This window comes from Apodemus sylvaticus, chromosome 12, assembly GCF_947179515.1.
Source record: "Apodemus sylvaticus chromosome 12, mApoSyl1.1, whole genome shotgun sequence".
NCBI classification, from domain to species: domain Eukaryota; kingdom Metazoa; phylum Chordata; class Mammalia; order Rodentia; family Muridae; genus Apodemus; species Apodemus sylvaticus.
This window is the reverse complement of record NC_067483.1, coordinates 82,729,475-82,745,690: the sequence shown is the minus strand read 5'-3', so window position 1 is coordinate 82,745,690 and position 16,216 is coordinate 82,729,475. Positions and strand designations below refer to the sequence as shown.

Sequence of the window (16,216 nt, the reverse complement as noted above, 5' to 3'; positions counted from 1 at the left end):
CACACAAAAAGACATGACATGGACCTTTCCCATGGACCATTCAATGCCTGCTGACCCTTGATAAAGGTTATTGTTTTGATAGCTAGTGTAGCCATATCAACTTTATTGATAGATTTTTCTATCAAGTTACATGGAAGAGAAACATCCACTCCTCAGAAACAAGTTGCTATTCAATTGTAGGTGGAATGATTCTCAATCAAGCAATGAATGACTCTATGCTAATGGGCTACCACAGGGAACAAACTAAGACACATACTGTGACTCACAGAGGGGATGGCGTGTAAGGAGTTTGCTTACCTACTTCTGAGGGTTTTCTAGCCTCAGTTCCTCTTGTTTTCCATGGCACATCAGAACATCTACCTTTTGAGGTGCTAATGCTGGCCAGTGCTCTTGCAGGTGAGTAGATTGGTAGAGGAGACATTTGCAGGAGCCGAGGCCCTTATATTCAAGGTTAATGTTGGCTATCCTTAATTCCTCTTCCTCCTTTTTAAACTTTTTTTTGTAGACACACAATAAAAATGACCATATTGCACCATCAGCTGGTCAAAAGTGTTTATTTTGTAATTAGTAATTAAAGAATTTTTTCTTTGTGGAAATTTATCCTTATAATGATAAATTTGTGAATGGTGATTGTTCAGTTGACTTTATGTTGGTTTTCTTTTTCATATCTTATGACATTCTTTCCCTTAAAATGCATTACTGGAGCCAGTGTCATGCTCAGTGGGTGAAGGCTCTTGTGCAAGCCTGGGGACCTGGGTTTGGTCCCAGAACCTACCACATAAAGGCAGAAGGAGAAAACCGACTCCACAAAGTTGTTTTGTTTTTCATCCTCATGTGTGTTGTGATAAACACACACACACACACACACACACACACACACACACCCATGCACATGCACACCATGTTTTAAAGAATGGATGTTTGGACAATGAATATATGTATATACATTGCTGTCACTGTTGGCTACATCTCCCTTTGGCATAACAATTTATTAAATGGCCTCGCTTTCCATCTCTGCTGTCACTGGCAGTAACTGCCAGTCACTGACCCCAATTCATCTGTCACTCTGTCTCCTCTTTGCTCATGTCATCTTCCATGCCTCAAGTTTTTCTCTCAGTATAAATGTTCAGATTTGGATATCTGCAATAATAGCCCAAGGTGAGAGTCTCATTATTTCTTACCAGATACATTTCAATGGCTTCTGGCCAGTTTTCCTGAAGAGACTAGCTTGGAACATTTTCTAAAATGTTTTAAGCGCTCCACCTCTTCTTAGGACTTCCCTTTCTCTCACTGTTTGTTGCTTTCTTTACATTACTTGTAACTGTTGGGGTCAGGGAAGTTTTTCATCCCGCTCCTGCATTCCTGTTGTTAGTTCTCTCTTCTGGACCCCCAATGATTCAAATCTACTGGAAGGCAGAGCATTATATCTTGGTCCATTAGCAATCACCTTCTTTTTGTCTGAGACTTTTCTTTTCCTATGTCTTCTCTGGATTATTTATTCCTTTGCCCATAGAATCCACTCAAAGACTTATTTTCACATCAGATTTTCCACATCTTCTGACTCTAAATCCAGCTCTAATATCTCCCATGTTTTCCTTCCCCTTTATCCTTATTCATATCCTGGATCAGTAGCCACAGATAACACTGGCTTCTTACCTAGCTTTCTCCCTAGATTGGCACCCATATTGCAGACCCATCTCTCTCCATTTCTAGAATCAAGTGCTACTCGTGTCCAGATGCAGAGTATTAGAGCCTTATACTGACCTGATTAAAAAATGTGTCTCTAGAAATTAAAATATAGACAGATAACAGAATCAGTCTTTTATTATGTAATATCAGTGTGTCCAAGAATGCTTCTGATGCCTTTTTACTTTTCCTTAAAAATGCATTTCTACTCACATCAGATAAAGAAATCAATTGCAGACAAAACAAATGATTGCATGCAGGTATGACTGGATGAAAAGAAGGAGTTTCTTGGAGGAACAAGGGTGAAATGATGCTGAAAAGCCTGCCCCATCATGGATAATAATTCATGAAAGCTCTATTACTGGAGTTGCTTTTGCAACTTGCAGGCAGAAACCTACTGAAGAATCTATCCCACAGCAGTTTATTGCTTATACAACCTTCAGAAGGCAGAACCTCATGAATCTTTGTAAGCTTGGTGAACTTCCTGATTCTTGTAAGTTTCCTATGAGTTTCATGAGCTTCTCGAGTAAAAGGAAGTTTTATTCAGTCTGAAGTAAATACTCAAAACTTTCCCACTTTCTCTCAGTCTTAACTTAAATGTTGGCTTCTCCTTGAGACTTTTAAGTAAGGGACCCATAAATAGTACCAACTTCTCTGCTTAGATGTTGGATAAATTAGTCAAAACAGCAAGTACAAACAGGACAATTTCTCACTGTCATAATTGATAAAGGCAATACTTTCATTTGCCAGTAGGTGTACTATGTGTATTTCTGAATACCCACAGCAGACAGGATTACCCATCAGATCACAGGAAGACTCAACTTAGGGAAGAAAGATAGCTTCTTCTCTGGAACAGCAGTAAAAATTCTCTCAGTGTCATTGCCTTGAAACTCTTTGTAAATCTAAACCCTCAAATCATCTGAGCACACAGGTATAATTTGCATAGCTGTCTTCCTTACCATGTTGTGCAGTACTTCATTTTCCATCAATAACATAATGGCCATGACAAATGCTCAATAGTCCTGAAGAGTTTTCAGGTGGCCTGAGCTGGACTGCATCCCGTGTGAAGCACTGTACTTGGGTGCACAGTATCTGTACCAATCCCAGGGCCTTGCAGTTCTCAAAACTTGAGATCCCAGTCCTAGTCATCCCTGCTCAGCCCCTGGCCTGAAAAATGCTTTCTTTACATCTAATTTCCTTCCTATGAATGGATGAAATCTATCTGTGGTTTATGTAAGGATTCACAGGGTTACTTATCATTAGTGGCTGTTTAGTTGTGAGTAACATTTAAATGGGAAATGTATTATCTATATTCTCTAAGTGCCAACTTTGAGACAGATTTACATAAATGTAAGTGTGTAGAGTTGTGCCCATCCCTATTTAGTGTAGTGATCTGGCTAGCAAGTAAATAGGCAAACTATAGATATTTGCACTAGTCAGAGCAGTTAAGATCCAGTGGTAAATAACCCTCAGATCTCTTTAAAGGTTGTTTTATTCCTTACTCACATCACATGACAGATTGACATCTGGGGAAAGTGCTTGTCATTTGTCACGGAAGTACAGCTGGCTTCTATGGGAGGAGAAAGAAAGTGTCCTCATACATGTGTGGAATGTTTGATGGAGTGACAGACCACACTCCCAGATCATTGGCTAGAACCACCCATAAGTACTAGGAAGTTCCAGGCTCCCAATTGTATATTTCTTCTCTCTCCCTAGTCAACAAGGAATGTGAAGTACTGGGGGGGAGGGGAAGGGAGGAACATAGCAATGCTATCAGCACATAGGGCTGCACAGGTCAGAAAGACCGAACATACTGTTTTGTAAACAAAATCAATTGTGTTCAAAAGGCTTCAAGAGAGTCATGTTCAGTGATGAAAATGAGCGATTGCTGTTGATGTTGGCCTCAATATTTTTTAATACCACAGTCTTAGCTAGCATACCATTGTTCAGTCTTTAATGAATATTTTCAGTGGTGTGACAAAGGCATCACTGAACACTTGTATTTGAGTCTCACAAGTCTAGTTCACTGAGAGCCAGGAAAGGAAGACATTAGGACCAACCAGGACAATGAAAACCTGGGGGTCTTGAATGTGTTTGTCCTCCTCTGCTTAGGGACCCTTCTATAAGTTGAGGGAGGAAACCTCAACTTTATCAAGAACACTGCAGCTACGGGATGCTAATTGGCTTGTGAGGCCTGTACTTGACTTCTGAGCTGATGTGAAGGAACATGTGTTGAGATAATATTGTACTATGGTCTTTTATTGATGTTTTTATACTGGAAGACTTTCTGTTCCAGAGACAAAGTTAAAAGGATCATTCACACAAGGTTTTATGGTTTGGGTCTGAAATGATGCCACAGGATCATGCTTCAATGTGATCTACTTGTACTGGCAATCCAGAGTCCAGAGCCCTGAGTGTGACTTCTTACCCTCATTCACTTGACACCTCCAGGCTGTAGTTTTCCTTGAAGATTCTGGTCTATTTCCTCTTGTGTTCATTAGTGTCTCTTCTTCTGTGTCCAAGCATCATAAAGACTACTATACAAACTTTATTATAATCTCTGAACTTATAGTTTTGAACAAGATGATTATGAGTTTTATAGCATCAATATAAATGAGGGACTATCACCCCTCCCCCACTTCTTTCCTGGCTAGGCTGTTTTCAAACCCTAGATATAAAGATTAGGGGCCTGAGATGAATCTGAGTTTGGAATATTCCATTCGAATATTTTTTTTACCATAACTATTGCTCTCAAATCCATCTACATGCTAATATGGAGTATTCATCTCTATAAATTCATCTCTATAAATTCATCTCTATAAATTCATCTCTATAAATGGATTGGATTTGCATGTAATATAGTTGTACCAGTTATTATAGCTTTTATTTTATTAAAACTATAGTTTTAATTATAACTATTTTACCACTACTCATCCTCATATAGTTCTATACTATTGTAAGTGTATTAACACAGTCTGATATGCAGTTAAAGGACAAGGGACAGTAGTGTTTCTTTAGCTCAGGTGTTGCTTTGGCCTGTGTGTCCTCAGTTCAGAAGTGCACAGAATGACTCTGAGGCAGTCTGCATTATTCCGTCCTCCACTATCAGTCTCTGTTGCATGGCAGCGGACATCCCAATGCACGTTATTATTCATTCATCCAAATCATATATTGCTTCATCACCATGGGGACAGAGTATGGCAAACAGAGTTGATTGCTGCTACCTGGTTACCTTATGAAAGGATGAAGGCCATTTATGTGTATAAGCATTGGTCAGCAGCTACAGGGAGAAATCTACAATGTAGCAGAGACCATGGCAGTAGATAAGTAAGAAAATCCTCACATTGCCCACCCCTGATGTTAACTAATTGCACTTCTTCACTCTCAACTTTTTTGTTTATGTTGTGTGTAGATACCAAAAACACTTGAGATTCCTGTGTCCTTGATTGTCTGGGGTTTGTTCTATTGGAACCACAAGTATCTGTGCTGCTTCCCATCAATCACGATTCCACACAGCTTAAAGATCTTTTAATCCAGTAATGCCTGGTTGGAATCTGAAAGTCTTTTAGTCTGTGAAGGCACAGCTGCACAAACTGTCATGCACCTGTAATTTCAGCACTGATATCTGAAGAATGAGATGATAAATTCCGAGCCTAGCACAGGCTACATAATGAAACTGTTTCATTAAAATACAGCTATCTAATGATATGCAAAGAAGCCAAATAGTTGTGGTTGTTCCTTTTGTGTATATGCATTAAGAGACTATTTGGAATGGTTGCTATGGTGTGGATGCTGCTTGTAAGTGAAGAGGGCTGCATGGCAGTCTAGTCTGAGGCTTTGGCTAGTGTGTGAGTCCTTACAGTCCTGGGTATAGAAAATCCAGTAAGGGGCCAGAATGGGTGCAGGGGAACCTTGGAAGAACTTTCTGTGGGGATGTGGGTAATATGACCTGGCTGGGACATAATTACCTCTTGGGCCCTCTGAATGAAATCTCATAAGGCATGTGGCCATAGGTAGATAGTGTGCTTATGGAGTCTAATAGGAGAAGTAGAGATATACATGGCCTGCTGGATAATTCTGCTGTCAACTACTCTAACTTTGATGGACATCAAGGAGAAAAAAAAGAAAATTAATAATTACAAAGCTCCTATCAATTTAAACATGCATCACCAAATGTGGTCTTTTTACATAACTACACATATGTGAAACCTACACACACACACACACACACACACACACACACATATCACTGTGACAAAACATTTTCTAATCACTGTGACAAAACACTTGATCCAAACAAATTAAAGGGACAAGGATTTACATTGGATTTCAGTTTCATAGGGTTTGATTCATTAGAGATTAGATCTCCTAACTTACAGGGATAATGGAATGCATATTCAAGGCTGGGTATTATGCCTCAGTTTATCCTCTCTGAAATTCCTACACAGAGAGACTTATAGATATGACCAAATCTCTGAGGTGATTCAAATTCAATGAAATTTCCAATGGACGTTAACTATTAGAAATTGATCCTTTGTCAGCCTGACTCACAGATATGTCATCATAACCATAATATTCCTCTTGCCCTTTTAAAAGGCTTATATCCGTCCCATAATGCCAATGTTTGTACTGTGTCTTATGTGTCTCTATAGCTTTGACAGTCTTAGCTTTATGCACAAGTCTAACTCCAGAGTCCCCACTGAGACTCAAGGCAGTCCTTTCACTATGAACACTCATATGACACAGAGCATGCATTTCTTATTCCACAGGGAAGAAAAAGAAGATGGCAAGGAAAGGTCAGACCAAAGTTAAACCCAAACCCAGAAGGGCAGACTAGCATTCGGGGCACATGGGATCATTTGAGCTACAGCAAGCATGGGCATCCCCACCCTGAGGGTTTTTGAGTTTGAAGCTCACATGGCATCTCTCTTGGCTGGCTCTGCTTGGTGCTAGTGTATTTCCTCAGCAGAAATGTCATATTCTTAGCATCTGGTGTCTTCACTGCGGCTTGGACTTTATCTGTAAGGTTCTTTCATTGCCCTCCCAAAAGGTCATTGCTAGCTTCTTAGGCTTTCCTTAAATGCCCTGAGTCTGTAGACAGCCGCCGCTCTTCTCCGCAGGTTCATTTTCAGGGTGAGGGAGTCATCATGTTCTGTGTTAATACTTTGAGTTTGCAAAGTCAGGATCACTGAGTTGGTCTCAAACTACCTTGTGATGAGTTCTAGACAAGCAACTCAAATGGTTTGTTATTTAAGGAATGTGGGTATTAGAGAATTTCCCTAGTATAAAGAGACTGGGATCTCTGGGATAGGAATAGTCCTTGAGGGTAGAGATAATGAATTGAATTGGTGCCTTACCAAAGAGGCTGAAGAGGAGGCTCTGTGAGGAAACGTATGAACCAGACTTTCATTCCTGAACTCATGTACAAAGGCTGGGCATGGCTGCATGTGCTTGTATTCCAAGGGCTGGGGAAAAAAATCAAGAAAATGTGTCTCAACAAACCTCAGGCCAGGGAGAGACTCAGTCTTAAAGTAACTAAGTTGGACAATGTAAGAGTCACACCTGGCCTCCTCAACTATGTGCACACACATGCAAGTGCATCTGGGCACACACATATATGCCTTACAAATAAGAGGTGCATGGGAAAATATTCACCTTTTATAACAAGAGGACCCAGGAAAATACCCTATATGAATCAGGAAGTAGACACACATATGCATGTCTACATACATATACACTTTTACAAATAAACACACACACACACACACACACACACACACACACACACCAAATATGTTGTCACCTTAGTCTTGGCCTTTCAGCATCCAGAATTATGGCAACTAATTTCTGTTGGTTACAAGGCATCTACTCTACAGTATTTGAGTATAGCAATGTAGTGGGTGGTATCAAACATTCCTTCCTTCCTTCCTTCCTTCCTTCCTTCCTTCCTTCCTTCCTTCCTTCCTTCCTTCCTTCCTTCTTTCCTTCCTATCTTTCTTTCTTTCTTGAATCATTTATGATCATTCAATATCATTTTCCACCTATGTCTTCTGTGATGGCATTTTATTTAGCAGCAGCAAATGAACAGACAGTCATTCAAGTTCTCCCTTTGGACCTTTTGGGAGAGTTCGAGCCAGCAGTGTGTTTTCCATACTTTCTCATCTCCCTTGGCTGCCAGTCACCTGACGCAGCTGAGCTGAGCTTAGATTCCTCTTCTCTTGTCTTCTGTTGACAAGGGGATGAAATGGCTTCTGTTCTCAGAGTGAGACTGCAGTGCTTCTGCTGTCCCCCTTACAGGTTGACAGAAGAAACATGACAAAAGAATCTTTTCATGTCTATTTTCTAAATGGTGAGGAAATTTGGAAGTCAGCAAGGTTGGAAAGGCTCATGGAAGATGCAAAATGCATTCAATATCACCAATATGTTGCTAATTAAATGAGGTAACAACATTGTAGCAGAATTCTAAAATGGCAGACATCTCTAGTGGCAACCCAATTCTAGCTTGGGAATCATGCCAGAATCCTGCTTGAGCCTTTCCAATGGGAAGAGAGATACTTTTTTCTTATGTCACCAGCCATTTCATGATGCTCTAATTGGATTAAACCTCAAAGGCATCCTTTGAGGCATCCTACCTTCAAAGGCATCCAGCATATTTTATGTATGACAGTAAAGCCTTAGGTGGGAGAAGCAAAGAAAAGAACATAGTAAGAGTTTAGTCCCATACACATATATGTACTTATGTACACAGGCACACATAAACAGGCACATACACATATATGCAAATGCACACACATATGCATATATTATTATACATACATATACGTTTATTCACATAGACACATACACATATTACACATATAAACATAAACACATGAACACATATATACATGTTTACAGACATACAGAGTTTTACAAACATACATACACACACACACATACACACACACACACACACACCCTGCTCTGCTAACTCCCAGATCATTCCATGTGTCCTTTGGGAGTCTCTGTCTTGAAGGCAAGCAAGGGGCCAGGCGAGTTTAACAGAGGGATGATCATTTGATCAGTTTTGGAGACCCTGCAGAGACTCACTCAGTTGCAGAATCCCCCACCTAGCAGGCAGCTGTGAGTTCCATGCTGTGGGTCTCTTGCTACCAAGTGACAGAACAGATTTCAAATAGTAAATTTAGCATCCTTGGTGGGTATCTTGCTCATGCAGCCAGATAAACAACACTTATGTAGGCAGACCCAAACCAGCATATCCGCTGAGATGATTAGATTTCTGCTGAGGAGTGTTGGCTCTTTGAAAACAGTCACCCAGTGGGTTAATACTCTGCCTCAGCCACTCAGTGGAACACTGCACTCATGGCTTTCCAAGGAAGGGAGTGTTTTTGGATAGATTCACAAGGCCATGTCTGCCAGTAAAACTCTGACCTACAGTAAATTATAATAATGTCTGCAAGTTCTTACAGATGATGCTTTTTTGCCATTCATAGCTGTGAAGTGTAAGATTGACAGAGTCTTACCTACTGTGTGTGTGTGTGTGTATGTGTTGGGGAGGGATGTGTGTACATGTGTCAAGTGAAGGACATCTCTGTAAGAAATGTTTGTATGTGCTTAGAGAGGGGCTGGTAGTGTTCACACTCAGCTCATATTAGACGTTGGGCTTTATCCCTACTACCCTCCCACCAAAAATGTGAGTACTTTTTCACATCAAAACATACCAGAGAAAGAATCAATGCATTTATGTTGAGATACTGATTTTAATGAGTACAGATGAAAAACTGCATATTTTAATCACAAGACCTATAGTTCACAATCCATTTGAAAGATCCTTTTAGTTTTCCACATATACAAAGTAAATTAGGAACTTAGTAAGTGTACGCATTGATGTCTCAGTACATTTGGATTGTTACAATGGGATATGTAAGTGTGGATGACTTATAAACAACGGGGAATCACTCCTCACTTTGAGAACTATGGAGTTTTATATCAAGGTACATGCAGCTTAAATATCTGTTGAAGGACCTCTCCTTGGTTCACAGATGATGCTTTCTTACTCTGTCCTCACATGGTGGAAGAAGGACATGGGTTCTAGCAGGTTGTATTCATCTAGCTTTGTCCTTCCAGCCTGATAATCACCTCCTACCACCATCACACTGGGTCTTAGAGATCACTGTGAGTTTTAGGGAAAACAAACATGCCAACCGTAACAGTTTTTTTAGATTGTTTATTCTTGTAGAAATATACATCCCTTGCTTGCCTCAAGAATTCACCCAGAGCTGTTTGATAGAGAGAGAGATGGAAAACTTTGTGACTTTGTACTAGGAGAGTGGCTGAATGCTTAAAGTGGGGTTTAATGGGACTTCCTAGTAGGAACATGAAGTACAGTGGTGCTAAGGGCAATGAGAACCTTGGGAATCCACCTTGAGAGGTTTTAGAGAAGAACACTATTGCCTGGCTTAGAGTCCTTTCTTGTGATAATTTGGCAAGGAATGTGGGTACTTTCTGCCATTGTTCTAGAAGTATGCCTGAAACTAAATTGAAGTGTTTTGCATTAATGGCCTTGGCAGAAGAGATTTCCAGACAGTCTAGTATTGACTATGTCACAAAGTTTGGTTATTAATGATCATTCTTGTGCAGATCTACAATGAAAAGGAGCAGGTCAGGTATAGAGAAACATCAGATTTATAATGTGAAGTGAAGAACACCAGGAAATGTAAGGATGGGGTCAACTGCTGTGATAAAGAAGATAAAAAATTTAAAGAAAGGCCCAATTCAAAGTAGAATAAAGGGAATGATGATTTCAGGACAAGACCCCACCCAGCTACGTTTATAAGTTCTGAAAAGACTTTAAAGAGAACCTTCAACAGTAAAGGAAATTGTGACAATGGAGATCTCTTCTCTTCTTCCTCCTCTAGTACCACTACCACCTCCTCCTCCTCTTTTTTTTTTTTTTTTTTTTTTTTTTTTTTTTTTTTGACACAGAGTCCCAGTATGTAGTACAGGTGGTTTTAAAGGTATGGTCTCCTGAGTGCTAGAGACCACAAGTATATAATGATCTCTCTCTGCTTTGCTCTTGAATTCTTCATTCTACAAAACCCTAAGGAGTGAGCATGATGCATGAATCCATAAATCTCTTGCAAATCCCTAACAAAGATGGTTCTTACTCTGATTTCCAATGCCACTTTGCAGGTGAGGCCTCGGCATCATGCTCTTTTCTGTTCAAATTATTACCAGCCCATGGCTGTTTCCACTTAAGTAATCCTTCACCAGAATATTTTCAATGTTCTTCTTATGACAGCTAAATATTTTTTTCGCCTTCCACTCTAAGCCCTCTCCATCTGTGTCCATTTCCCAGGTATAAAATAACATCCATGTGTGGGCATGTTTGTTAGGGTGGCAGTCCCACTTCTTGGCACCATTTTTTTTGTCTCAGTTAATTTTTTGTTATTATAACAGAAAACCAGAGTCAAGGTAATTTAGAAGCAATATAAGATTATTTGGCTTATGATCCTGGAGGCTGAGGTATATGAGGCTAAAGGATTAAACTTAGGCAGGACTATCTTGTTGCACCATACAATGAAGATAGCTCATAGAAGGAGGTTGGGAGAACAGGAGTAGGTGGGTCAGGTAAGGAGAAATAAATCAGATAAGACTCATTTTTATTTTCTTTTTTAAAATGAGAAACAGACTCCTACAGTAAGAACATTGATCCATCATTAAAACTATAGCTTGGTGGCTCAATTACTTCTTAGCTATCCCCCCTTCCTCAATACTGCTATAGTCTAGGTAAGTTTTTAAATGTATATTTAAACAATTATCAGTGTAGTAGAGGTAATGATTTATTGTAGCTACAACATGGATAGGCCCAAGCATATATTATGTAAAGTAAAAACATTCTTGCTCTTATTGTATTATTCTATTTAAGTGAAAAGCCAACCTCGTAGAAATGACTAAGATATTATTTCCTGTCATATTTTTGTCTCTCTTTGGCTCTGAGTTGAAAGCTGGATGGTCCTGCCTCCTGGGCTGTAGGAAGAGTGGGAGCTGATACTTTGCTTAATACCAGGTGCATTTGTTCAGCTCTAAATCCAGATTATGAGGATTTCATTTTTTAAAATTTTTTATAAAATCATCTTCTGGATGACAAAACCTGCTAAGCAGTTTAAGTGATGTGGAAATAACCACCAAAGCTTTTAAAAGAAATACTTACCAAGCAGTACATGGGGAAGAGGAGATAGCTTCTCAAGACAGAAGGTAGAGATGAGAACTTCCACAGTGAACCATAGAGCAGTCACAGCCTGGAAGGTCATAGTGATGCTCTCTGGTAAACCTGGGTCAAGACAACAATTTTGGCACTCTCTGTAACCACATTCAACCGAAGAAAAGAGTGTTTGAATCAGCTTCCCCTTGAATGTCATACCATTATTCATTTGGAGGCACCCTCCCTGCTGTCGGTACATTTGGTAGGATTCTAGCTCCAGTTGCCCATTTATACCATGAGAGTTCCTCATCCAAAGTCTCCCCCTTTACTCCACTCCCCTGGCTCTCCCTCCTCTCTGATGCTTCCCTCAAAAATGTTGCTCAATCTCTTACTTCTGATATTTGTATAATTTTAAACCTATTTTATAGTTTCTAGCTCTTCATCTTATTAAAATGGGGCTTTACTATATTTTAGTGTTCAATGATCTGATCTCCTTGCATTTACTGATACTCCCTTCCCAAACAGTAGTCATGAAACTACTATGGCACATAGGCATAACCCTTTAGGAAACATCAACCAGTTTCTGCCCATTGTCAATGTCAAGTCCTTAAATAAAATCAGCTAACACCTGCTTCTACAGTTGCTGAGGATTTAATAATCAGCTCTTGTAAGCAGATGTATGCTGGCTCCAACATTAACTATCTGGAGAACTGGGGTGAATAATATCTCCTAGTCTCCCTGAATGGTCTAAATGTGGTCAGTGAGGGAAATTAAAAACATTTGAGTTTTTGTTTTAAATCTAATATGAATACAAAACCTGCCAGTTTGGAGTCATGGGTGACCTCATGTAAACTCTGGTACATTTTAATTTCCTGAAGCCACAAATGAAGGAAATGTAATATATAAACACATCTGTAACCAAGTACATCTTAAGTTAACAGGAAGATTTATGTTTTTAATTCTGTTATGATTCATTAAAGTTATTTGTTGAATATAGACTCTTGTGTCACTCTCTAGCTGTAGCTAAAAGTGTGACTATGAGGCCACACAGCCACTCTGTCAAGGAAATTACAGTAGAAACGTTAGCAAAGGCAGAAACCCAGTGGATGCAAAGTAATGGGAGGCAGAACCCTGAGAAATACCTACTCAGAAAGATAACTGTATTATGTTGGTAACATTCCAATTCCTTGTTTTTATTTGTTTTGTCAGTAAACTTCCTCAGTAGTCATATCTATCTATCTATCTATCTATCTATCTATCTATCTATCTATCTATCAGTGGTGGTTTGTGGAGGTTGTTGAGATTGAAGGATTGAAGCCAGGGCCTCATATGTGCTCAATCACTGAGCTATGTATCTCAGCCACACCAGCATTAATAAAATGGCTTTCTTTACTTTGAGAAGTCATTATTGAGAGTACAAGTCAGATCCCATAAAATGATTGGCCCTTCCAATGACAATATGTCAGACTGTGGTTATCTGTATGCTCTGTCCCTGGAACCAGAACAAACCAGGTGTAGGTGAATGAAAAGATCCTGTTCAGAAGTCTGTACCAGGTCATTGTAAAAGCTGGCACTAAGACACCTCAGTTACCTTTTTCTTTGTTCTTTCTTTTTAATGAATTCACAGTTGGAAAAAAAATGCTGAGTTCCTTCTCCCAGTTCTTTCACAATTTAGCTATCCCTGGGTATGACTCACAATAATAAGCTAATGTTATCTGGATGTTTTCAACATTTTCATTGTATCCATGAGAGCTCATTCATGACAATCCTGCTGCATGAGTTCTGGAGTTCTCCCTTTTTTCTTTATATTAATTTAGATCCATAACATTATCTAATCAAAATGGATAGTGCTAATGATACATTTAGTTTGCTATCTTTTAAGCATGACAAATTCTTAACAGGATATTTAATATGAGTCAGGTTGACGTAATAAGGCAGACCAATGACAAAATGCCTTCCATCCTGTGTCTTGTGGATAAATACTTCCTCTATTTAACTAAGGGAAACCTAGCAAAAGGAGTTAATATTTTTCCTTTTCCTTTTAAAATGTTTATGAACTAACTATTAGACATTATAAAGACAGTGAACTCCATGTTGTACCTAATTTGTACTGCTTAAAGTTGGGGCAGTAAAAAGGGAAATTAGAGCTCGTATTTGAACAGTAAAGTTTGATTGAGCTCCATGCAGCAGTTTTCATGCCAATATTTTCATATAGTATCCCCCAATTCTTACCCATGTGCTCAAGGAACTACCCCCTTCTCATCTCCATGACCTCATAGCAATCTCAATATCTTAAATCCATGACCCATAACGTTATGAACTGAACGTGAGGGTCACAAAACCCTTGGCAACAGTGAAATTTGAGCATGCACTAACAAAACATACTTCCAATGAAATGTCTAATGAATCTGTAGTGTTTCAGACCATGTGCACTTAGATCATGTGAACTCACCACAGCCTGGGTTGCATACTCCTTGGCTCAGATTCAAGACTGTTGTATATTCTGAATATTAGTGTTTTTACTGCACATACAAACAGTTTTCTGGCCCTCTAGAAACGTGAAGGAACACAAAGACTTTTAATACTTTCTCAGTGTCAGTGTTTATCACTCAAGTATAAAATTAGGTTGACATTGGGATGCAGCTGCATTGTGTTAGAAGGTTTAGTTTTAAAATTGCTCTTTAAGTTGCTGACTTGAGTCTCATTTTCAAAATTTTTAAATGGTGTGTGTCCTGGGGTTGGGAATTTCTAGCAATTTCTGTGAAAATCCACTAATGTAATCTACTATATAAACAAACCCAAGGGGAAAAAATCATATGATCATCTTCTTAGTTGCAGAAAAAACATTTGACAAAATACCACACCCCTTCATGTTGAAAGTATTGGAGAGATCAGGAATTCAAGGTCCACACCTAAACATAATAAAAGAAATTTACTGCAAAACAACAGCCACTATCAAACTAAATAGAGTTTTGAAGCAATTCCACTAAAATCATGGACAAGACCAGGATGCTCACTCTCCCTATATCTATTCAATATAGTAATCGAAGTGCTAGTTAGAATAATAAGACAACAAAAACAGATCAAGGGGATACAAAATGGCAAAGAAGAAATAAGTGTATCACTATTTGCAGATGATGTAATGGTATACATAAGCAACCCCAAAAATTCTACCAGAGAACTTATCCATTTTATAAACAACTTTAGCAATAACTGGATATAAAATTAACTCAAATAAATCAGTAGCCTTTCTTTGTACAAATGATAAACAGGATGAGAAAGAAAATAGGGAAACAACTCCCTTCATAATAGCCATAAATAATATATAATATCCTGGGGTAACTCTAACCAAACAAGTGAAAGATCTATATGACAATAACTTCAAGTTTCTCAAGAAAGACATTAAAGAAGATCTCAGAAAATGGAGAGGTCTCCTATGCTCATGGATTGGCAGACTTAACATAGTAAAAATGGCCATCCTACCAAATGCAATCTACAGAGTCAATGAAATCTCCATTAAAATCCCAACACAATTCTTCAGAGACATGGAAAACGCAATTCTCAAATTCATCTGGAAAGGCAAAAAAAAAAAAAAAAAAAAAAAAAAAAAAAAAAAAAAAAAAAACCAAAACCAAAAACAAAAACAAAAAACAAAAAAACAAAACAAAACAACAACAACAAAAAAACCCAGAATAACAAAAACAATTCTTAACAATAATAGAACTTCTGGGGGAATCACCATTCCTGACCTCAAGCTCTACTACAGAGCAATAGTGATATAAAAAAACTGCATGTTATTGGTACAGAGACAGACATGTTGATAAATGGAATAGAATTGAAGACCCAATTTCTGAAATGTCTCTACACATCTGTCATTTTGTACAGTCAGGAAAATTCCAATCAATCCTGAAAGTCAATGAAGCGAGAATATGTCCTGTAGTAGCAAATATTCAGATAAAATGTACATCTTTACTTAAAACTGAAGAAGCCCATCCACCTTGTTCTTATAGAAGACTATTTTCATCTTTAATAAATGGTAAAATTTTATAAAGAATAAGGAGTTTTTAAGTGAATTTTTGTGATCTATTAAAAGTAAATATTTGATATATGCCTGGGGCTGTCTAAAATGTCTCTGGTGAGATGGGAGTTGCATGAGGAAAAGTTTAAGAAGTCTTTTAGGATACTAGTTTTTGATGTGTGGTTCCTGGACCAGAAACAATAATCAACAAATTTTGGAAAAACTTAAAAATTAAAAAATAAATGAACAAATATAAACGTTCAGTCCTGCTCACTAGCCCTGAAGGTAAGTGTGAAGCAGACAGTAGG

The 16,216-nt window shown here is 38.6% G+C and overlaps 1 protein-coding gene across 6 annotated transcripts in view; it reads left to right on the top strand.

Moving 5' to 3' along the window:
- The window catches only part of Rgs7 (regulator of G protein signaling 7), a 383,745-nt gene that overhangs the window by 159,160 nt on the left and 208,369 nt on the right, over positions 1 to 16,216 (top strand). The window lies entirely within an intron of this gene.